Below are 24,598 nucleotides of genomic sequence, written 5' to 3'. Positions count from 1 at the left end.
GCGATCATAATGACAGTGCTTTAGACGCAGGGCACACTCAGCTATAGGCAAAATGAAGAACAGCTGTACTGAACGGTTATTAATGGAAAGCAGGTCAATCAAACATCAGAAACCGCTGACAAGTTAAACTGTGCCAGTCTGCCCGATGCCAAGGCCTGTACCTCAGCGCCAAGCCGGCCTTCAGTGATAAAGTCACAGTCAGAGCTGTCTCTCATCACTGGGCGTTTTCCTGACACTCGGCTGGGTGTCAACTTCCTCCCGAGCAAACAGGCCTTGTTATCGCCTTCGGTACGGTCGCTTATCGACGCGAGCTAGCGCGCACTCACCTTTTCTGCTTCTTGGACCAAACCCAAAAAATTACAGTTCACAGATAATTAAAGTTTCACCCACTTTTCACGCTGTTGCCATTCAGATCAAACGCCTGGCTATTCCTTGAGTAGTGGACTGACGAAAGGCATTACCTTGCACTGGCAAACGTGCAAGATGCTGACTGCTAAATTTTCCAGGCGACTCATCTGGATAAAGACTGCATACATCCTCCTTACAACTTCATATTATTAATCACACTGCTGAATACCAGCTAGCAGTCCTCCGTTAGAGTAGAAAGGGGGATCTGCTGCTTCCATTGGCTCCCTTTATATCCGGTAGAAAGAAAAGAAAGGACGAGTTGCCATTTCAACAAGTCAGTTTCACCAGATGCAGAGCCAAGACCAGGACTGGTGACATCATGTCCGTCTCCCCTCTGCCCACGCCACTACCAGAGAGACGCATGTTCTGCACACACAAAGGACTCTCAACATCTCCCACTTGCTTTTCTGCTCCCTGTATGAGCCAGCTGCGTTAATTTGCCTTATAAATCCTGCCCAACACTGCTGCAGTATCCCCTGTAAGTGAAACTGGTCCCCTAACCATTCTTAAGCACCTGCCATCCACCCTTATAGTTTATGTCCCTGCTGTAATCCGGTATCCCGGGGGACCAGCACAAATGACAGCGTTTACTGCACATGATCCATTTAGAGAGCAGTATATTCACTTCAGCAGCTGAGCTCCCGGTCCCTTTCTCAGGGGTACAGCAGCGCGCAATCTGGGATTCAAACCTGCAAAGCCCAAATTACCCCAGGTCCTCTTACAGTCACAGCCACCTCACTTACCCTCTCACAGACCCAACTGGCCCTCTCACACATCCAACAGCCCCTCTCACACGGCCAACTGCCCCTCTCACACAGCCAACTGCCCCACTCACAGGGCCAACTGCCCCTCTCACACAGCCAACTGCCCCACTCACAGGGCCAACTGCCCCTCTCCTACCCTACTGCCACATTCACACATCCAGCTGCCCCTCTCACATGACCAACTGCCACATTCACACATCCAACTGCCCCACTCACAGGGCCAACTGCCCCTCTCCTACCCTACTGCCACATTCACACATCCAACTGCCCCTCTCACATGGCCAACTGCCACATTCACACATCCAACTGCCCCACTCACAGGGCCAACTGCCCCTCTCCTACCCTACTGCCACATTCACACATCCAACTGCCCCAGTCACTCACCCCCGAGCTTTTCTGCCGATCGCGAAAGGGAGACGAGGGAGGGAGCTTTGCTCATAAGGGAAACTTCCTGGGCGAGCGAGCGTGTCCCACAGCTTTCAAACAAGTGGGCGTGTCCAACATGCTGGAGCTGATGACATCACACGTAATGAACAAGGAAATGAAAGGGGGGAAATTACCCATTCCCGGTGTCGCGTGCAACAGGAGAGCTTCATGCAATACAAACAGTAATCTGACTCCACGACATTTGTTTGCCAACAATCAAGGCAGCAGGTGCACAGGTTCCGACTAGCCTATTTTTAGTTTTCGTTTCCATTTAAGCCTCAGAGAAGAATGAAGTCTTCATCAGAACCAGGACGGGCCATGAAAATCCACCTTCACAAGAAATGCATGGAGAGGATTTAAGAGTCGTAAATGTCACAGGTAAAGTGACAGTAATGGTGGCCCACAGACCGTGTTCCGAGAGATGGTCTGTAGCACAGCAGTACTTTGAGTGGCAATACAGCGCAACAGTTAGGGAACCGGGCTGGGGGTTGCAGGTTTAATTCTCTGGTGGTGCACAGCCATTGTGCCATTGAGAAAGACGCATGAACCAGAGCGGTTACAGTAAGTATAAATGCTCTAGCTGAGAGCCTGTGAATGTATATGCCCGTGTAGCAGGGTAAGACTGTGGAGTGACGGACGGGACAGGACGGGAAAGAGCACCCCAGGAGAAACCGCATAAATCCAGATTTATTTTGCCAAATGCAGACCAGAAGTGGAAAAACAAATAAGGAAAAAAACCAGCGTCCAGGCAAACAGCGATCGAAGCCCATCCTGTTAAAACCGTACGGTGGGAAGTCAAAAGCTCGTCCTCCCGCTAACTTAGTTCAGCCTCGTCCAATTATAGACGGCCAATCAGAATCAGGAGGGGGAATGTTCCGCTGAGCAGACCATCCCTGTGCGACGGCCCGGACGATCGCGACAGGACTCCAGCCAATCACGCAGCTCGTGTTCTGACACGATGCTTTGAGCAGAATTCCAGCAGGAAACGTGGGTCTGCTGGTAAGCGCTCTAGAGCCAGGCCTTAGAGGAGTCACAGGGGAGGCTGAGGGTGGGGCGTCCAATCGCCGAATCGCTCGAAACAGCCGCCTTTTAGCCAAACACACCGACAACGGTTTACCACACAGAATAAAAATATTAAGAAAATCAAAAATTCTAATTCAGACGTTCAAGGCGCACAGACAGAATAAACAAGGCTCAGAAAGGAGACTTTGTAAATATTTGTGCAGCACCCTACCAAACACTTTCACATGGGTTTCATTTCCTCAAACAGTCAAGCTTGGGTGCCTCAGAAAGAGGAGGTTTGAGACTCAACCACCGCCAACTCAAAAGCGCTCAGCCTGAGGCGAGAGGGAGCGAACAGAAGCGCATCTTCTGAAGCGTTAACCTCCGCATTACGGTCAGAGGGAGGCGCGGGGACGCACAGGCGGGAAACCGGGGCGCGTCTCTCGAAGCGGCTCGGCGGCTGGATCACGAGTGTGCGGTCGCCGGGGTGGGTCCCTCACAGGAAGTCAGTGGGCCGTCCAGCTCGCCCCTCCCCCACCCCCTCCCTCCCTCAGAGGGCTATAAATCAAAGAGGCAGAGCGCAGAACCTAAAATACCACCAACGCGCCGCGGAGGGCGAAGGCTAACGGTTTCTCTTGGTCCCTCTAACGGTCTCTCTCCCCCCACATACGCTCGCGTGGTTTCATTATCTCAGCACTGCCTGACTGTCGGCTCCTGTCCGGTAAAGGTGAAGCGGCTCGGAGAATTAAATTAGCTTCCCCGGCAAGACACTCCAAACAGGAGAACGAGAAAATCCCACAAAATTAGCCGGGGGATTCGCTGGGCAAGAGGGGTCCAGCCATGGGGAGAACGCAGCAGTGTAGCGTAGCGGTTAGGGCCTCTAAGTAGTGGACCAGCGACTCATAAGGTTGTAGGTTCAATTCCCTGGGCTGTTGTGCCCTTGAGCAACCTACGAAACATCCAGCTGTACAAATGGACCGTGGTGTAAAAACAAACACCAGCTGTGCGAGTCACTCTGGGTGAGAGTGCGTCTGCTCGACGCCTTAAACAAGGGCGAGGAGCAGAGGGGTGGGGGGGGGGAACCACAGAAGGCTCATCCCTGGGGAGAATGGGAGCGAAGCTTCGACTCAGCCCTCACATCTGGGGGAATGTGCCCAGCAGACCTAGCAGTGGGACGAGCCGTAAATAAGGCAAGATGGAGGAGCGCGCAGAGCTCGGAGCGAAAGGCGCTCGTTAATGACATGGGGAGGCCGGCGTTTCGACCTCAACCACGTCAGACCCGGCTGTGCGTGTTAAGCAAAGCCCTGACGAGACTGTGCCCGCAGCTCAACGTCTAAAAAAAGGCAAAGGCAGTCGGTCAACAGCTGGTTCATCACAGGTCTCACTGAACACGGGTTTGGCAGGAGTCTCATGAGCACAAACTTCTGCAAATTGTGTCCTTCAGCTCTATCCCAGTTTTAGTGTGAAAAGCAGAACAAAACCAGAAGAACTGAGGACTTAAATAAAACTTCTATTTTTACGCAACCCGTTACACCCAGTTGTCACCCTGGTAACATGCAGGAGGTCAACAGGGACATCTAAACCATCCAGGGTCAATAGCTGAACAAGAAGATGGGGTGAGACAATAATGTTATGTAATAAGATCACATTTTTCCATGTTTTCTCCTCACATGGTATGTTGCTTTTAGAAGTCTCTTCAGCATAAGGGTCACCACTGTTGGATATAGTTTTCCACAGAACAGGATTGGGCACATTTTAGTAATTAGGGATGTACGTTGTGGAAATTCCTGGGACGATATTCAAAACCAATATTCGTCTGTTCATATTGGTCAACACTAAAACCTCCCTGTTTTACATTGCATCACAAATCCAAAAGGACAAACAAGTTTTCACATTCATGGTAGTAGATGAGCAAAGTATGACAGAAAGTTTCATATGAACCAACATTCATAAGCCACCAGGAGTGCAGAGGGTAAATTTTTTCCTTACACTTCTGCATTATTAGATGAATAAAAACTTTTGCATCTGACTATGTTTGAAACAGCTTTGACAGGCACAACTGACACATTCTTAAGCTGATTTCAAGCACCTGATAGAACAATTCTTACATGTTCCACATCCAAGAAAATTCCCAAGACGGCGTAAAGACGTGTCCACAGTGAGACGAAGACTAAATTTGGTCTCAGTACCGGTGTCGGGAAAGAGGGGAGTCTGTGTACCCACACTAAGGACGTCCCTCAGCTCTCCCAAAAGGACAGAACCGGCACATCTTCCCCGCTGTGTAATGGCCGGGGAGACCAGCAGGCAGTCCTCTCATGGAGACAGGCTCCCGCACACGAGCCGGGGACGGAACAAAGGGGCCGAATGCATTTGTATATGCAAATGCCTTCCATGGCCCTGGCCATCCCAGATGGCCAATTAGCAGGAATGTAGGTCACTCTCTACAAAATGCCCAGGGTAGCGTCCCGCACCCTCTCTGGAACTTAATCTCCTTTATAGCTCCAGAGGGTGAGCTTCAGCCAAGCACCGGGGCAGGGACACATCAAGGCCATGCACACGTATGGGGGGCGGGGGCAAACCACATTTGGCTTTGAATTCTCCAATTATCCCAAACATGGCTGCCTTCCTTCGGTCCCAAAGTATGGACCAAAATGAACCCCCAGCTCGCTTCACCAAATATTCTTGTGCGCTTATTTTCGTACATTTGTGAGCACAAAAAAGCTGCAGCTCTTTGCACACCATCGCTGTGCGAGAGTAAGCGCTGGAATATGCTTTTGTAATAAAACCCTTTTGGTTTTTACTCCAAAGGGAGCAAGACTGAACCCAACAGGAAGTGCCAACACGAGGCCTTATTTCATTTATTTCCATGTTTATTCTCAACAGGCACCAGCAAAACTGGATTCGCATTTGTCTACTACGACTGTAAGGCCTACAACATCGATTTGAAAACAAAAAAATATTTAAAAAAGTTTCTTGCTAAAGCAAAAAATGTGAAATTCTATCACAGGTGACCCCACAGAGACTGAGGTCAACCAGAAGCCAGATGACAGCGATGGGATTTGCGATCAGCCTGCCTGCCTGGAAAAGGTCACACTCCACAGCAGTAGTTACAGCCCAGGCAGTGGATGACCTTTGAACCCCTTTAAGGTGTGAGGTCACAAACATGTGATTAGAGTATTCGTAACTGGACCTTCTAATGCTGATGTCATAAAAAAAAAAAAGAAGAAGAAAATTATTGCCCGGTAGTTTTTTCTTTTCTCATTTACCAGTCCCCTTGGCAGGAAAGCCAAAAAGTTCTCCTGTACTCCCACACGGTGACTCAGGGCTGAACATGCCATGCACATCACTATGCAACAGCCTGATGACCCACAGAGATCATAAAATTAAAACCAACTCCATTTTATTTTGCCTGAAGTCACAATTCGACTTCAAGAAAAAGTAGTTCTATGTTTTTTGTTTCTGTGAGTTGAAAAGTTTTCCATTTTTCAAATTTTTGTTATGAATGGATGGCTCTATTGTTTCTGGAAGATAGGCTAAATGTGTACAGTCAATAAAATAAGGTCCCCATGTCTAGCTTCTGAAACAGCATTGCTGTACAAAAGCAGCTTTGGGGTTATTTAAATTATATTTTAATGCTTTAGATCACACTCTAAATTACACAATATCCAGCATTGAGAAGCCATCAGGTTGTCATTAACCTCTGTAAGAATCTAAAATATCCTTCAACGCACACAAAACTGGCCGGTGTCAATTTAAAACATTCACTAAACACTTGGCCAGCTTCAATACACAGATATTCGGAAAATGATGAAGGCGCTGGAGACACGTGGCGCAATACAATAAACAGTAAAAGAGCTGAATCCAGAGTAAATGAGCGGTAATCTCACTGAGAAAGAATGTGCAGCTGCTTAGATTTAGCCCGGAGGATGCAGCGAACATTTCAGGAGTGAACGCGACAAGGTTTTACGCAGTTCCACAGAGACATAACGGTGCTGTTTGAAATCGCTATTTCTTGCCAATCGTTCAGAATGCCCCTCCCCAAAATTTATTCTGCGCTCCCTTTCAACGTGTGGAAAACATCGATTTCCGGGGACCACGTTCTTAACCACAACGTCACGTCGGATCAGTATTTTTTTTTACCGTCACAGTTGGTCCGAGTGTTCTGCGACGCGAACCGAAACCTACTGAAAACAAACGTTCTAACCCGACCACGTGCGCCCTCCGCTTCCTAGTTCGTACCGCATTTACTACACTGCAGCAGCATAAACTACGCTATTTTACCATCCCCAAAGCGTCACTCGAAAATGGACCCTCCTCTTGTTCTGCGCTCGCTCTTCAGAACCTAAGAGCCAATTAGGCTGCAGCTTCACCGGAGAGGGACAGAGCGAGAGATGAGAAATACCCAGCGGGCAGGACGTCACCTCCAGCCAAATGACATGCAGGTTCCAAGACACCTTAGCACCCGACATTCAGAGATTAATTTTCCCGTTTATACAGAAGAGTAAAAAAAAAAAACAGCTCCCTATAATGATGGTTGTTTGGGGGTGAGGGTAGGCGGGGTTAATGAATCACAGTAGTTTCATTCCAGGTGTAACAGCTGCAAAGATTTATTTTTTTATTTTTTTTACAGCGCCAGTTTCAAATTACAACCTGACTACCATTACCAGCCGAGAGTGGTAGTGGGACCCCAAGGACAGGGGGCGGGGCTTGTAATGCTTCCCCACAGAGATGCTGAGATGGGGAACAGAGGCTCCGCCCCAAAAGCGATTAGATTAGATATGCTTTACTGAACCCCGTGGGGTAATTTGTCCTCTGCATTTAACCCATTCCAGGTACTTAGGAGCAGTGGGCAGCCGCAGTGCAGTGCCTGGGGACCGACTCCAGTTCTGAGGCCAGTGCCTTGGTCAAGGACAATGGCAGGAGTGTACCTAATGTATATGCACAGTATGCGTATCTTTCGGTGTGGGAGGAAACTGGAGTGCCCGTAGGAAACCCACATGAACACGGGCTAACTCCCCCTGGACAGAGCAGGGTACCGGCCTAGTGGACGTCATCAGCCCAGGCACCCAGCTGGCACCAAGCCACTGTGCCACCCTACTGTCCTGTGCCACCCAGTGCCCACTTCCTCACTGGTCCTGTGCCACCCTAGTGTGCCCACCACCTACTGTCCTCGTGGCCACCCTAGGAGCCACGACTGCTGCACCTGCCAGCGTGTCCCTGAAGCACAGCTTCTCCCTCCCCAGGAGCGCTCTCTAAAGCCTTCTGCTTTAGTCAGCTAGTCAGGCTTAGAACCTTAAGAAAAAAGGCCTCCAAACTATTAGAGAGACTTTTTTTTTTTGGGAAGGGGGGGTGGGGGGCAGGTTTGTTGCTACCTGACTCAGTCTCCTCTTAGTGCTCAGAGCTGTGCCCTGTGAACATGACCCATGAGCTCCTCCCTGATCCCCCGCAGTCACCCCTCCCCCGCTCCTCGTCACCCCCCCCCCCATCCCCCTTTTTGTGTGCAGAAGGGAACAGCTCACTCCCCAGCCTTCCCGTTTGTCATGGGAGAGGCCGGTGGTGTGGCGCAGGGTACTATAAAAAGGGCATCACGTTACACCACGACTCCAGCTATCAGGGGGAAAAAAACTATTCAAATTAATGCCCTGGCTTACGTAAACCAGAACATGTGACCTAGGGGAAAAGTTTGAACCTGTGACCTAGGGGAAAAGTCTGACCCTGTGACCTAGGGGAAAAGTCTGACCCTGTGACCTAGGGGAAAAGTTTGAACCTGTGACCTCGGGGAAAAGTTTGACCCAGGCTTCAGTTCTCATGGAAGGCACTCTTAATAGCAGTAGTCAGTGGACTTGAGAATGCAACCGATTAGACAATTAAAGAGCAATTGTAGATCTTACTGGTACAACAGCGCAAGTCTTTATCCTGAAGGATTTTCATCTGATGCGGAATGATGCAGCTATTAATGGAAGTAGATGATTAGCAGTGGATGGATATGGATCTTTTAAGGCTAATGTAGGCTACATATTTAATCCAGCAGGAAGGCTGATGGGCCAATATCTGAAATGTGTGTGTGTGTGTTTTGAAAATACCACGAGTAAAATGTGCATGACAGAAATTAAAATACGCAAGAAATATTGTACTTAAATTGCTCTCTATTCTGCTAAATGTCATCCTCAGGTAGAATGATTCCTTCTATTAGACAAACACACTCACACACAGACTCACACACATCAAGTAACTCCAAAAAGAGGCTGGGGGTTAACTTTACAACAGCACAACCCCCCAGAAAGGGGTTTGAGTGTTGTACCTTGTAAAATGGTCAGAGTAATCCAATGAACCTTAAATATATATATAAACACTAAAAACGTTTACGGAGTTATTTGTTTAACGCATTTAAATGGCAAATGCACAACCCCAGCTTAAAAAGCTGCGTAGGTGGCTCCATTACAAAAATGAGACTCGGGGAAAGCGTTCACTTGGACGGAAAAAGCGTGCGTATAAATCAGCCGAATACAAGCTGCTGACCTGGTGCATCTCCAGCACACCTTACACACTTTCCTTTCAGTTCATATTCAGACGCAGAGCCTTGATTACAGTAGCCCACCCCCACTCCCACCCCCACCCCCCTCAAGCTAAAATCAAACCAACTCTCAATTATAACAACGGTAAATGAATGACAACCTTTAGAGGCAACAGCCCGGGAATCCTTTTATCGAGCAGTGCACGGATGAGACATGAATTTGACACCCCTAAACTGCGGCATTGTTACACGACGCCAGTGCAGGTTTGAATTGGGTGGGGCTGCATGATGGTCTAAGGTTAGAGCAGATTACACCATTAGTCACGAGGATCGTTAGGAGAACGTGAAATAACAGTGATGTCATCACACAGTTGGGACAGGGGTATGATCCAGGATGTTACCCAATCAACGCAACGCAGTGAATCACTTCCCACGTATGACACATATTAGGTCAACGGGTAAGAAACCTGAGACTACAGCTAGAACAGAGGCCTTAAGAACACTCGCAAAATTGATACATTTTTCAGGCAATTCCACAGAAACTAATCTTATTCATTTAGCCTCCTCCAGCAATGAGGCCAACAATCAAGGCCTCAGAACAGCTGGAAAAAAATACCTCCCAATTTACTTGCTCAAGGAAGTCCTAAACTAAGGAAAGGTAAAGAATGCTTACACTCCACCATCACTACTACATGATCAATTTAGCAAGTAACAAGGTCTGAACTGAGATCCAAGGCCTGGGATAAGAGGAATAACTAAATGTTCAAGTGGAAATCAATGTTGGCAGCTTCACAGAGGCAATATTCCATAACATACTGTCGCGCTGACAAATGCAGTTCTACTCCGCCATATAAATGTGTTAAAACTATCGTGTCTATTCAACACATAAAGATACTCTCATCCTCGAGGCAACGGTCTGTTAACTGAATCAGACCGTGCCTATGACTGTGCCTACCATGCAGTTTAAACAGTCACCTCCCCACCCCCCCCACTGCATGGCACATTTCTTTCTCTTTCGACTGCAGACTGTAAAAAAAGCCCCTACAGTATCCCATTCATGCAATGTGCTTCTTGGCCTTGACGCCCTCACGTCCAATTTGATTTTGGCCTCATAAACTTTGGCTTTGCCAAGGCCGAAGGGGGCCTTGCCCTAAAGACGACAAAACTGGAGGCCTGAAACATAAAGCCTGTCTGGTGCCAGGGTAATAAAGACGTGAGAAATTCAATTTCACAGGAAGGGAGAACCGTTTTTTTTTTTTTATGATGAGAGAGAGAAAATAAGGTATGCTGTACTATGAAAATGGACATCAGGATCCATTCATGCATGGCACTGCCTCAGGAATCATTACGGTAGATGAGACTGGGGGGTGGGGGCGGCGGTGGTGAGGAAGTATAGTATTAAGTAAAAAACAGGTAAAATAAAAAAGGAGGCCCTTTTGGATTTCAGGCAGCCCCATCAGCTGGATGTAACACCATCTGAACAGAATCCATTTCACAAAAACAAAACAAATACAAAAAAATGCACCTTGACATGAGTGCATTGCTGGATTTTAGAATGCAGGCCAGGCAGTGGGACTCGTTTATAGGTATTGACCCCGTAATGGCTGCTTGCGCCTTTGCTACAGGAATATGGAGTAGAGCACGTGGAGTGGAAGGCCGGAGCCTGAAGGACCCACTCACACAGCTCAGTCTCTCGCCTCCTCCAGGACCAAGATAATGGAGAACGTGTTCGGGGTTCACAAGGCAACCCCCAGACGAGCACAGCCTTTCCATTAACAAACATAACAGCAGAGACAGGAATGACTCTGAAGTATTTACAGCTTCACTGGGGAAAGCGTTTCAATGTGTACAGCTTATTTAGTGGGTCAGACGGTTTGGGCTTCATGCCTTAGCCTGTCACAGGGAAGTGCAGGCTAAAGCTTGATGAGCTCAGCTGTTTCCAGTGGGATGTTCTTAGGGGTGAAATAGGGTCTTACTTGAGGATTCGTTCTGCCGCAAACATAATCTGCGCTTTCTTCCCTAACAAACCAAGAAATCAATCAACATGGTAAATATGATTTTATCAACTGCCCTGTAAAAGGGGAAGCACTGATGGTTCATTCTCAAAGAACAGCAATATCTTCAGGTGCATTGTGTCAACCTCAGGGAGTACGGCAACCGAAGACTCCACAAAGCATGGGTGAAACATCATTTCTTGGAGAGTGCTGAACATTCACATATTTTTACTGTGCGTAATCAGTAAGGAGAATGTTTACATTTTGAAGTGTATTATTATGAAGAGGATGGTGGATGATATCATTCTTTGGCTAATTTCAAGCTGACACTCTTCTGTTCACTCTACTGAGGTCTGTTGCACCTCCAAACCTTCCAAAATTGCAGTGCATGTAACTTCCTGTGGTTTATTACAAAATGGAATGTTTAAAGGCTTGCGAAGTGGAGCATCCAGCTGGACCACACCTATTTCGACACCACGCATGTTTCAGGAAGTTTGGCAAGTGGGCAAAAGTTGCCAAAATATAAAACAAAGTTTATTCAATAAATTACAAATAACTTGATTGGTACTCCTACTGACTGACAAACTGAGAACACTTTATATTGAAGGTTCAGAGGAAAATTAGGATTCATCATCATTATGAAGCTCGGTGCTCAAACAGGAGCAAAACTGAAAGTTCTTTGTTATTCATCGTAAATGTACATATGCATTAGCATTTGTTTTCAGCGCATTACAAATTCAATGCATACATCTTCCGTAATCTAATCTAATTAAAGGGTATATTTGTCACCCTGCTAGCCAGCCAACTGCAAATACAAAAACGTAGAAACACTGACACAAGATGAAATAGCTGGCGGTGGTGAAGACTTTTGGTAACATCGGTTTTTGCCAGACAGTGAGCGAGCTCTTCAAGTTCCACGATGCACCTTTTTTTTTTACCACACTCTTATTTTTTCAGCGCTAAACATGTGGCGTACGTGTACAACCGCATCCTCCGAACACCAAGACCCCCCCCCCCCCCGAAGCCGCACCGCGCCATTTGGCGTGAGAACCGCTGTGGCGAGCGGAAGTCACAAAAACGTGAGAAATGCAGACGGGGGCTTGAGCTACGATCGAGACGATCAATAAACCGAGCCCAGGGGGAGAGGGGAACTCGGGCTTAGCGCTTGTTGAAATTTGCTTTACACTTGAACAGAAAAACCTGTCGTTTGGCCACACAAAACAAACTCCGGGGAGAAAAAGTAACAGCAGAAAGTACACTGCCTGCCCCCCACCCCCCCCCCCCCGGCCAGCTTGGGGCCAACAGATGTCCGGACCAGATGTGAGGTCCAGATGCCCCCCTCCCCCGTTTCACACACAAGCACAGGACTTCTGCATACAGTTACATGAAGCAGGAAGTCACAGAGCTCGAGCCGCAGGAGAAATAAACACGTGTCGCGCACAAACCGAAATCAGACCAGGAAAGCCGTCACAGGCAAGTTAGACGAGCTCCTCGTCAGCGTTTCACAGCGAAGGGGGGGGGGGGGGGGTAGGTAGAGGGTAGAAAGGGCCCACTGGTTGTGATGAGATGGAACAGGGAAAGGAGGTCTTTATCTTGATGTTGGGGGGCTGGTGGTGGGCAGAAAAGGCCCAATGGTTGCGATCAGACGGGAGCTCAAACAAAGGCGGTCTCCCTGCTCCTATAGTCTGGTGTGCTGAGGTGTACGTGTGTGCAAATGTTGAAGGTGTCCATGGAGAACGGTCTGAAGATGGTCTGTGTGTGTGTGTGTGTGAGAGAGAGAGAAAGAGAGAGAGTGTGTGCGCGCATGCGTGTGTGTATTTGCTTTTGTGATCCACTCCATTGATCAAATTCCATTAAATCTTCCAATGATGGAGCGGAGATGTGTGATTATCACCCCTGAGTTTAATGAGCAGAGAGAAGACTCATTTCCTCCCGAGCGTAATCCCAGCAGGCCTACATCCACGTACGAGCAGCATTAGTGCCGAGTTTCCTTCAGTAGAACGAGTCTTTAAGCTGCTCAAGACAGGGGACAGGCTGAAGTTCATCCTCAACTATGGGGCTACCAAGCCCTGGACTTGGGGGGGGGGGGTAGGGGTAGCTCAAATATTCTGGAGGGGTAGAATGTCTGCCGGATTTTAATTTTAGAAAAATACCATGACCGAACCAAACTAGGTCTCCTCCCCAACATGGCTTAAAGCCACGGTCCCCAACAACATGGCCACCGGCATCCAAAATGCACGACACCGTCGTCCCCTAAGACACAGAGACTCAAAACTCCCGGTCCACAGGCTGAGAAAATTTTGGGAACAACAGGTTTTAAAAGGTCACAGCGAAACACAAAAGCCAAGGCATGAACAAACACAGACGTGAAAGCCCAACTGGCAAACACGCAGCCTGCCCATCTCCCTACCTCACTGCAGTCTTGCATCACCGCCGGTCTAACACACGGAGAGCTGAAGCCTGTGGCCTGGGGGGGGGAGGGGGGAGGCTGTGTAACCTGAACTGCTTTGCTTGTCTGACTCTGTGGTATTAACCCTGTTGTTGGAGCAGAAAAACAGCCAGGGAATGATGTAGCTCACCCACTCGAGCCCAGCCCAGCCCGGCCCGGCCCGGCGAGCGTACACATGACTCAGGTACACATGACTCAGGTGCTGATGCAGGCCTCCAGGCCATTACCTCCTCTCTTTACACATAGAATTAAGGGCATGCTTAAGCAGGGGTGTCCTTAAATACTAGCGGAACGTTTAACAGCCAGGTCAAACTAGGCTGGAGTCGTGCCCTCAATGCTCTCAAAGACAGAACAGATGGGCTCTGGTTGGGACTCAAGCTTGTTGCTTTCCGGTCTGAGCCCAGTATCTCGTCTCAAATGCCTGGTACATATGGGCTAGTGCTGGAGCCCCAGCTGGTGTGAAGAACATACTATGAGGAGAACAGGTCATTAGTCTGTCTGGGTATGGCATCTACCTGTTGCATACAGAATATTCAGCACTGTGTCAAGCCTGGACATGAACAACCCAAAGGTGTCTACTACAGTACCTCACCTGGAAAGCCATCACACAGCACGAAGAAGTTCAGCATGAAGAAATTACTGAAGTCCATCCCTCTTCTAGTTTAAACCTTACCCACTACGCCACACACAAAGTCTCAAAGCAAGCCACTCTTGCTAGCTTCTTCGGCACGACTGCTCTTATTAGAACGAACATGTCCGGAGGTCGTGATGTGACCTGTCATGAGATCTCTGTACAGGCAGACATCAAGCCATGGGGAATGAACACCAGTGGAAAAGCAAACGAACCGAAAGTTTAAATAGAATCTACTTTTGATAGAACTTTTACTGTGTTCGACCCTTTGAAGAGTAGATTTTTTTTTCTCCAGGAATGTTTTTTTTTTCCAAAACCCTAAGTCAGTGTTCTAGGACTCCACTGCTTTCAGTTGCCAGCAGTGATTGTGACATCAGCATTAGAATGTTCAGATAATAACACTCTAATCACCAATTTGCAATCTCACGCCTTAAAGGGTTAAAAAAAAACAAAAAAAAAAACTGCTTTTCAAATGACAAATTCAGTGCCTGAGGGCGATGAGTCCCTGCTCCTTATCTGCGCAGAATGGCAGTGTTTCAGCAGAAAGATTAGCCGTTGCGTGTGCGTGTCTGTGCATGCGTGCGCGTGAGTGACATTTCCTTCCCAAGCGCCGTTCCTCAGGGGCTGGTCCAATGACAGCAGCGTAAAGGTCACTGGTGCAGGACACGTGTGTTCATCAGACCCTGGCTCTCATTGGAGAAGAACCACATAGCGACATATAGCACCATACAGCTTTTTTCGTTTGCTTGTGCAGTGACAGTGTGGGGTGGAAATCAGAAGTTAATAAAGCAACTCAAACTAGAAAATCTTCCACCTTCTCCAACCTGGTCCCTCTCTTCTGTTCTCAAGTCTGGTAAGGTATGAGGAGTACACAGTAGACTATTACTGACATTAAAACCCACAACCAAAAACCAGACATGGTAATACCCAACAAAAGCAAGCTCTAATTCAGCCCGCCCATCATCTCTTTTAAGAGTACTTTCACAGAGCAGGATACTTATTTAAAAAATGAACTAAAAAGCACAACACAATCCTTCATAAAAGGACAGCATAAGGCTGCTTTTGCAGCAGGGCTATTATTCAGGACAACACCAAACCTAAGACTGCTTTATGGCATGAAGCAAAAAAAAAGAAAAAAAAGAAAAAGACATCTGGTTTCGGGGGAAAATAAATCCGTAATGGCCTGGAATTCCAGGCTCAGTTCAGGGGTACACATTCATCAGCATCACGGGATCTCTCCCAACCCCAGGGGTGGCCGACCTCCGCTGTCGCCTGCCTGGCTGTGGGTGCGGCTGCCGACGCAGTGGTCCTGCTAGCACGCGGAACGCTGCGTCTTTGGAGCGCAGGACATTTCAAAAAGCTGCGTTTTACACCAGTTCACTTGCGTTCCGATAGAGACCTCGAGAATATCTACGTTCGCAGAACGTAGTGTATTCTCCCCCCGTAACTTCTCTCTTTTTAAAGAATTCTGCATTAAAAAAAAAAAAAAAATAAATAAATAAATAAATAAAAAAAACGCAGAATCCTGCGATAGCGGGACCACAGAGCCGTCAACGGAACGTGGCTTTCCAACCGCCAGAGAAACCGAAAAGTTTTTTCCATTGCTGCCATCCGCTTCCTCGAACACGCAGCTCAGTTTTGTCCGGTTCAGCTTCCATTGTTCAAAAGAGTCAGCGGAAGAATCGCGCTAAGACAGTGCCGAACGCCGATGTGCCGGGGAATGTTTATGTAGGCAGATCCGCTGGGAAATCTTAATTAAGGGCACGGAAAGCAGCGGGAAAATGGAACTCAAATCACAATGATTAATTAAACAAATTCAAATTACAGATAATGAAAATAAGTTGCCTAACAAATTCTGCTTAAACAGCACCAAATATAAATTACTTTTACTATGCGGCGACGGCAGATACATAAACTGCACAAACTGCGCTTGGAATTAACGGTGTCATTAAATTACTTTATTGAAGTAATTACAATTTCCTGACAAACAAAAAAGCATCAAAGGCAAAACAAAAACATTTTTTAAAAATGTATTAATAATAATAATAATAATAATAATAATAATAATAATAACAACAACAATAACAATAATCATAATAATTAATAAATACATATTATTATTATTATTATTAATAATAATAATAATTTGATAGGAGCTTCTTCGTGCCTCCGGGACCACGGTGAGTCGGTGGTGTGGGGGACGGCGTCACGTGTGGTTTTTTAACAAGGTGCAGACCAGGTGTGCCGTGGAACTCTGGACCTGTGGCAGTGTGGTCAGAGTGCCAGCCGGCGAGGCACTGCCACAGCCGCCAGGGGCTTGCATAGCGGGTGTAGCTTGGCTAGTCCGCTAGTTCAGCACAGCCAGCTGCAGTAAAGTGGGTGTAGCTCGGCTAGTCCGCTAGTTCAGCACAGCCAGCTGCAGTAAAGTGGGTGTAGCTTGGCTAGTCCGCTAGTTCAGCACAGCCAGCTGCAGTAAAGTGGGTGTAGCTTGGCTAGTCCGCTAGTTCAGCACAGCCAGCTGCAGTAAAGCGAAGTAGCTTGGCTAGTCCGCTAGTTCAGCACAGCCAGCTGCAGTAAAGTGGGTGTAGCTTGGCTAGTCCGCTAGTTCAGCACAGCCAGCTGCAGTAAAGCGAAGTAGCTCGGCTAGTCCGCACGTGTAAGATCTGGCTATCCGCTATCAGCACAGCCACTGCAGTAAAGATGGGTGTAGCTTGGCTAGTCCGCTAGTTCAGCACAGCCAGCTGCAGTAAAGGTGTGGAGCTGTAAAACTGCTAGGGCCGCTAAGTTCAGCACAGCCAGCTGCAGTAAGGTAGTCGCTACAGAGCACTTAGCTAGCGTCGTCGCTAACAACGTCACTAACAACATCAAGCTTAGCACAGGGGCGATCTGAGAGGCTCCGGGTTCAAATCCCAGCTCGGGCAAACCTCCAACTCGTTACACCCGGGCCAGCATCTGAGCGGCCTCTCTGGGGAGGACGGGGCAGATTCTCCGGATGTTGCTAAATGCCGCAGCGTACCCCCGAGAGGTTTTGGCGGGTCGTCCAGGGGTCACAGCGCAGTTCTTGGCAGACCGTGAGCAGAGCTGTCAATCATCTCCCTTTTCCCCACCCACTGCGCGGCCTAAGAAAACTACGGGAGGAGCTGCGAACATTTGAGTTCTTGTTTGTAAGTGACACGCTCTTCAGACTGGGTGTGGGTTGCTGCACTGATGCATAACAAAACACTCCGGCAGATGTTTTCCAGAATAATATCACTATATTTAAAATGTGGAAATTTCATGACCTTATCACCAAAGAACAGCCTGACTAAAAATAAAAAAATACATATTTTAGGGTGAAGTTCCCCTTTAAACAGACGACAAAGCGGCTGAAGAGGCTAAACTGCCTGCCCACCCGCGTCTGGAGGTCTCTTGCCATCTCGCTTCCTACAGAGTCTCAGGGGGGTGCGATCCTGTGGACAAACCCAGTGCCAGGAATGCCATACTAAGACCCTGGCATCCGTTAAAAAAAAAAAAAAAAAAAGAGCGTAAAGACAAGAGCCCGAGATGAAATGCATTCTCTGCAAAATAATGATCAAAAATAACATTTAAGAAGCTGTCGGTTCCTCATTTGATCGAGGTCATTAACCACAATGTTAGAATAGACCCCGGATGTCTCCATCCGCCCGAATTGTCGCTCTTGGCCAAATTAGGCCGCTTCAAAGTTTCTTTAAGAAATAAAGCCATTGTCAAGGACAGCATCCTCACAACACAGTTTCATGAAAGATTTGAAAACGAGCCCTGGGAAGCTAGTTTGACATCCTGTGTGTACCGTTGGCCGATTGTCCCAGCTGGCTTATTTACAGGCCTAAATACAGTGGAACCCACTTGCCAGAATATCGGATGAAATAATAACCTGGACATAGTGGTGAAAATCCAGGGGATGGAATCTCTATTCTCCACAGGAAATAAAGCAGTTTCTTTTTTTTTTCGGTCAAGTCAAAACTTCAACACAAAATGAGCTAATAAAAGACAGTTTGAAATCTGCTCCCAAAAAAACTAGAAATGGAGGGAAAAGCTATGTGGGCAGTTTTACTGTACAATGCGTTAACTAATCAATTTCTTCAAAAGCAAAGTTAGGCACAAGGATGGCTTCGTTCACAGATATGTGAATAAAACATACCTGGAAGACATTTCAAACATGTCACTCATTTCACTAATTTTAATACACCACTGTAAGCGTAAAGGATGAATGCAAAATGGGTGCCGTTCTCTATAAGGAGGTTGCACCGTACATGTCCAAATGAATAAACCGTTTCTGGGTGTCATGCTCTTAAAAAGTACATTTTTTAAATGCGCCAACACACAAAATTACTGGGAAAACAGAGACAGCACAGATGTCAGAAAATATTGCTGCGTACATCAAAAAGGAAATAATTTTTTCAAAGAGCCATTATTTCCCTACCACAATGTGAAATAAATATCATGTAGCCTAATTTAATGTCATCAGACCTCTATGTATAGAAGGGTACATTGTACCCTTTGTTGTACAAAAAGGCATTGGTAGCCCAAATCAAAAACAGTAGCCTACAACAAGAAAAAAAGGCTGTGAACTCTTCCCCAGTCTTATATTACACAATTGGAGATCCAGGAAGTAGGCTACTTTTAATGCAACACGCCAAGATGGCCGCCCCATCTCAGCCCCCTTACACGGAGCCTTTTCTTGCGACAAAGACACTGAATATGAAACCAGCCACGGACACACAATCCTTACATCTGCACTGCATTCTGGTACATGCTACAGCGTTGCAGAGACAAATGAAATCATTTGTCATGGATGGCTTAGCTTGATGCTTTTTTTTCTTCTTAAAATGCTTGCAGGTGCTGATGACCAAACGCATAACTTACTGAGCTTGCACTAAGCCAGCAAGCCTCTTCATAAAGCAAAGTAATACGTACTGTAAGCCTAATACAAACCATAACGGTCAAATGGGGCTATAAATGGAAGTGTTTTCAATCTTCCCTCTGACTATTCATCCCCCTTAAGCAGCCCGTTTAGAGTGATTTCACAAAGACGGTACGCTACAGGGAGGACATGAATGTAGACTGACCATGCTGAAAAATCCAGGCAAGACCAGCAGGGATTCTAAACAGGTTTAGGAGCATAGCTGGTCTGTGGCTGGTCTCTAGCTGGTCTCTAGCTGGTCTCTAGCTGGTCTCTAGCTGGTCTCTAGCTGGTCTCTAGCTGGTCTCTAGCTGGATAAAGCTGGTAAAGCTTGTCGAGTAAGCTGGCAGCCAAACTGGTTAACTAGCTGAATATAGGATGCTCAGCCGGGGGACAGCTGGTGAACCGGCTAAAACCAGCTCGAAGTGTCAAAAACACAGCTTGAAGCAGGAGCGTCATTCAGCATCAGAACTCAGAGTCTTGAGGTCAGAGTTCCGAGAAACTGAAAGGCCCATTTGCACAAATCCAAAAAAGCAGACAAACTGCTGGAAAGAGCAAAATAAAACCGGGATGCTTGAATTATTGAAGAGATCAAAAGGGAAGTGCAGTCTGCATTTCTGAAGCAATGAAGAAAAGGGGCCAATCTTGATGCACACACACACGCACACACACACACCTCGAAGAAAGACTTGCATAATATAGCTACATAAGATCACCACACATCCCACCCACACTCCTTCCTTCCATTGCCTGGGAATGAACATGATGATCAGCGCAGTTCACAAGTCCATAGAGACGGATTCAAAAACAGTCGTTACCAGGAACGCAGGGAAATCAGCGTGAACTTAGCAAACAGTTAAAAGATTTGAAGATTATTGGCAAACGAGGTGCCGTTTCCCTGGCAACACATGAGGGTCAGACTAATATGTGGAAAACAACCACTGCCATCCCGCAATAAACATTAGTTTACAATGCACAAAAAAAAGAATTTTAAAAAAGCACACAAAAGAATTGTGACACAAGTTTCAGGATGATATGGTGTTGTGGGGTCCCTGGTGCTTCCTATCCCTCGTACAGAGAGAACAACACACAGGAGATACAGAACTGGGCAGGCAATTTGAGAGTCACAGGTTCAGGTTGGTTGGGTTGACTGCTTAATGAAAAGAACTGGCCTATAATTAGGCCAACCAGTCTGCCTTGACCATGTGACCCTCAGAGATTTAACACTTATTTAAACAGCCATCCTCCAGTGCTCTCTGTAGGCACTCAAATGGCAAGGTCAGGCGAGTGGCTAATTGTGACATTAAAAATATAAATCAGGGCTGCCCAGCCCCGTCCCTGGAGATCTACTGTGCTGTAAGGTTTTCACTCCAGCCCTAACAAAGCACATCTCCCTCAACAGCTAGAGAGAGATATGCACTGAGCTGCTAATTAGTACAATCAGATGTAGGCTATACATTTAGAGTTGTAATGAAAACCTACGAGATCAAAGGCAGCTTTGATATAAATAAGATGGCCGGCTCCATAAAGGGAGAGAGAAAGGAGAGAATGTGAGCATGGATGTAATGTCAAATTCACACACACAACAAAAAAAGCACAACAGAGTGAACTGTATCTGCGCGGTAAACAGACAAGGCCTCATTCACTCTGCACAGCCTCCATTAGACAATGAATCACGCGAAGACGACGACAGACCAACATTTAAAAGAAAACAAACATCAATCAAGGACGGGGATCGACACTGGAGGAGACTCATCTATCAGCAGGGGGGAAAGACAGCCCTTCAGCAGCGGTGGCTGGACGTCACCGAGAATTTAACAGATGTGTTCATAAGTGCAAATATGCCCACTGGAAAAACGGGGCCATCCCAAACTGTGTGTGTGTTTTTTGAACAAGCATGCAGTAAATGGTGGGGAAATTCCATCAGCTAGACGGCATTGCGGACCACACACTGCATAAGATCAAATTTAAAGTGAGTGACCAAAACAACCGAGAGCTTATCTGTGGTCATGGATGAATTGACAGATTTTTGAACTCTCGATTCCTACCTTGTTATGGTCAGGGACTTCTTTACTGAACAATGCACCAGTTACACACGTGTTACATGCGTGTAATAGGCAGGGCCGTTGTGCTGAGCTCACAAACACAGCTAAATTGTATAGGACACTTGCTAAGTTAATTATAGCTCTGTTCACAACTCATATTGCTGATTATTTGATACAATAAAAGTTCATTTATTTCATCAGTTAATTACTTTTTTTTAATAAATTAAAATTGTCAGAATTCACAACACATAAATTAAAATTAGACAGCCTTTATGAATATTGTGCATTGGCCCAGCAAACACCGACAGCACAGACTAAACAGTGAAGTTATAGAGAAACTGTGTATTGCATCCCCGATCAATTTAAAAAAATAGCCACATTCCAGCTCACAGGCCTCTAAAGACAGTGGAGATTTAAGGCTGTGCAGACTCAGTGCGACAACCTTCTCACTCGACTCAGTTCCAGATTTCAAAGCGAAATGTACATCTCGGCTTGGGCAATTATTACTAACTATTTGCACAAGATAATGGCACTTCAATGCCATCTGAGGAATTCTGGGATATGGCTGAAGAAACACATCCAAGTCCTACTCAAAAGGAAAAACGATACCAGTCGGTTGTAACCAGCGCTGCAGATGCATCTTTACATCATCACTGACATCATCATCAATGACAGAACAGACTATAACTGAATGCATCACCTGACTTGAATGTACCATACGATAAAATATAGGCTAATCAGTTCAGAACCTTGAATTTTCATTTGAACTTTGCACAAGACATTCACCACTTTAATCTTTTCAGTGTACCTCACATGCCGTGAACAATTTCGGCGCAAGTTAGCCTAAATGCAATCGCCCTCGTTTTCAATGAGTTTCCCACAGCTTCGAACAAAGACTAACGCCCCCAGCATAACGTTTCCACACACTGCCACACGTCCACAGCTCGAAGCAATCAGACTGAACTCAGCTTATTAGCGCCTCTTCTGTCAATCATATTCTGCGCTTAATTAGTGGCAATTGCTTTATGAAGGAAGATGATTGGGTCGCGTTTCACGTGCAGCTTGATTAAAAAGGTCAACATCCTCCTGCTGAAGAAGGGGCTCAAGCACAGGAGAGAAAACAACTGGAGACAAACTGGCAGCCCTACCCAACCGCCACAGTCATAACTTAAATGGATAGGATGTGAAATGTCAGCTATAAAAGTCATTAGGAATAAGCAAGAATGAACGTATCATTTTATTCTATTAGCCTATATCAATCCGACACTGCTCGAGACGCACCGCACTGCACTTGGTGCAGTGTTTGTGAATAATCAATAATTAAACGTGGAATTGCAGTAAAATCACTTAGATTTTTGGGACCTATTCAATTGGCATATAATGCAGCAAAGCCCCCGGTCTGTGATTGGACGAGGATGGCTGCCCACTTTCATTAGGATGATCTTACGTGCACGGCAGAAACCCAAGAAGAGAAGCTGCTTGGGTGATTGGTTGCAGCCAGTCAAAGTCAGGTCCTGATTGGAGCACCTTGTTTGGAGCCACCAATCAGGAGTGATTACGTGACTGCAAGCCCGCTCCAAAAGATGTTCCGAAAGAGAGGGAAAAAAATAAAAATAAAAAAAAGAAGAGGTTTCAAAATGGGGGTCACGTGGCAACGGGGGGAAGGAAGTGGTCACAGGTGACCGTGTTTTTCACCGCCCTCGACGGTGCAAGGAGGAAGTGAACCAAGGCCGGGGGTTCTGTCTCATTTCCCCCCCCCCACCCCACCCCCACCCCCATCCAGTTTCACCAAAAGCATGGAACACTTCAACATTTTGAAAGGAAAAAGGCACGTGCATAGACTTATAAATGTTCAATGCAATATTCACCATGCATGCACCACATTACATTTTTGCTAAATTACTTGTATAATATTTGACTAGTTCATCAGCACTTAAAAAAGAACAGTTTTACTTGACTGTCTAACTTTCAGGATTTTTTTTGCATGAACTAGTAATATTATTCATAGCCAAAAAGAGATCATATACAGAGTCATAGGTTTCACTACTACACCATTAGCAGGCCTCATTTGAAAGTCTGAGGTGTGACTTCTTTTTTTTTTTTTTTTTTAAAGATTTATCCTCTGTCCTGACACTTAGGCCATCTAACTGGCAACTACTGAGACCCACCAACAGGCACCTTTTTCTGAGAAGAGGAAATTCCTGCTTTCCTGCCTAAGGGTGTATTTTTTGCCATTTATTTTACTTCTTAAAAATTCAGCACACATACCTTGTTGTAAGTGGTGATCAAAAAGGCTTTTTGACTTCATAACAATTGAGTTAAGCCAGCGAACCAGAGGATTCCATCATGAAGACCAACTTCTCACATTAGAAAGATCATATGTAGGTAGTGCAATGCTTTGATCACTTCTGCACTGCAGCTGCATTTTACCTGGTTTATTGTTAAAAATATAAAAGATGGACAGCCAATTGGTGGGCCCCAGCAACCAGGTAAATGGAAAGGCGTGTGGCATGATGGGACACATATAAAGCCTGTGAGCATAAATAAGATGTTCACATGGGGCAGTCCGTTTGGGTGTGGCAATCCCACCAGATGGACACCTGACGTTCGAGCCATGACATGTTAAGGCAGGTCAAGACAGGTCAGGAGACCTGGGGCGCATTCAAATGGCGAATCTCAAAAACGTAGCTGGTGGGAATTAGGATTCTGGAACACGTCAAGAACACTCGACCAATTAAAGCTGCCAATCTTCCCATTGTGCTCACCGTGAAATGCTTTGTGAGTGACAATTTGCCTTTTGGCTGAATCCCTGGGTTTGTTCTACAACAAAAATAACCACCAGGGAACGTACGTTACTGAGTACCGAGACGCTTAAGGGCCATCAAACTTATGCATTTGGCACCTTAGCACAATTTTCTACACTTCATTTCCAAATTATCACTAAAGATTAAGCTACTCTCCCAGGCCACCGGTACTACATGAGAGCTAGAAACTATCAAAGGATACAGCAGACCAGCAGCAGCGACCGTAGACCAGTACCAGATACAGTAGACCAGTAGCAAAGATAGTATAGCAGCAGCAGAGACAGTAGTCAAGTAGCAGAGACATTGCACCAGTAGCAGACCAGTTGTAGAGATAATAGACCAGTAGTCAATGGGCAACCAGCACAGTGGTGACAAAAGATGATGCAGCAGTGACTTGGAACCCCTGTCCAACCTAAACCCACCAACCCCTGGTAGGACGACGCAAAATGTCTGCAAATGTGGACTCCTAGTCATAGAGCCAATTTGTCATTTCTTTCAGAATTTCACGAGTACACCAGATTCCAGTTCAGTAATACAAGAAGTTAACTATACCTCACCATGTCCCTACATAGCTGCTGTAAATACTATAGGACTGAGAAGTGCTTGGGAAATGTTAGTACTCTTTGAATCTATTCCTTTT

The 24,598-nt window shown here is 46.4% G+C and overlaps 1 protein-coding gene across 1 annotated transcript in view; it reads right to left on the bottom strand.

Moving 5' to 3' along the window:
* LOC135258784 (ras-related protein Rap-1b) overlaps window positions 1-24,598 on the bottom strand; it is a 42,688-nt gene that overhangs the window by 15,357 nt on the left and 2,733 nt on the right. The window lies entirely within an intron of this gene.

Source organism: Anguilla rostrata, chromosome 7, assembly GCF_018555375.3.
Source record: "Anguilla rostrata isolate EN2019 chromosome 7, ASM1855537v3, whole genome shotgun sequence".
In the NCBI taxonomy this organism is placed as follows: Eukaryota; Metazoa; Chordata; class Actinopteri; order Anguilliformes; family Anguillidae; genus Anguilla; species Anguilla rostrata.
The sequence above is the reverse complement of the archived record's forward strand: the minus strand, read 5'-3'. Positions and strand labels throughout refer to the sequence as shown.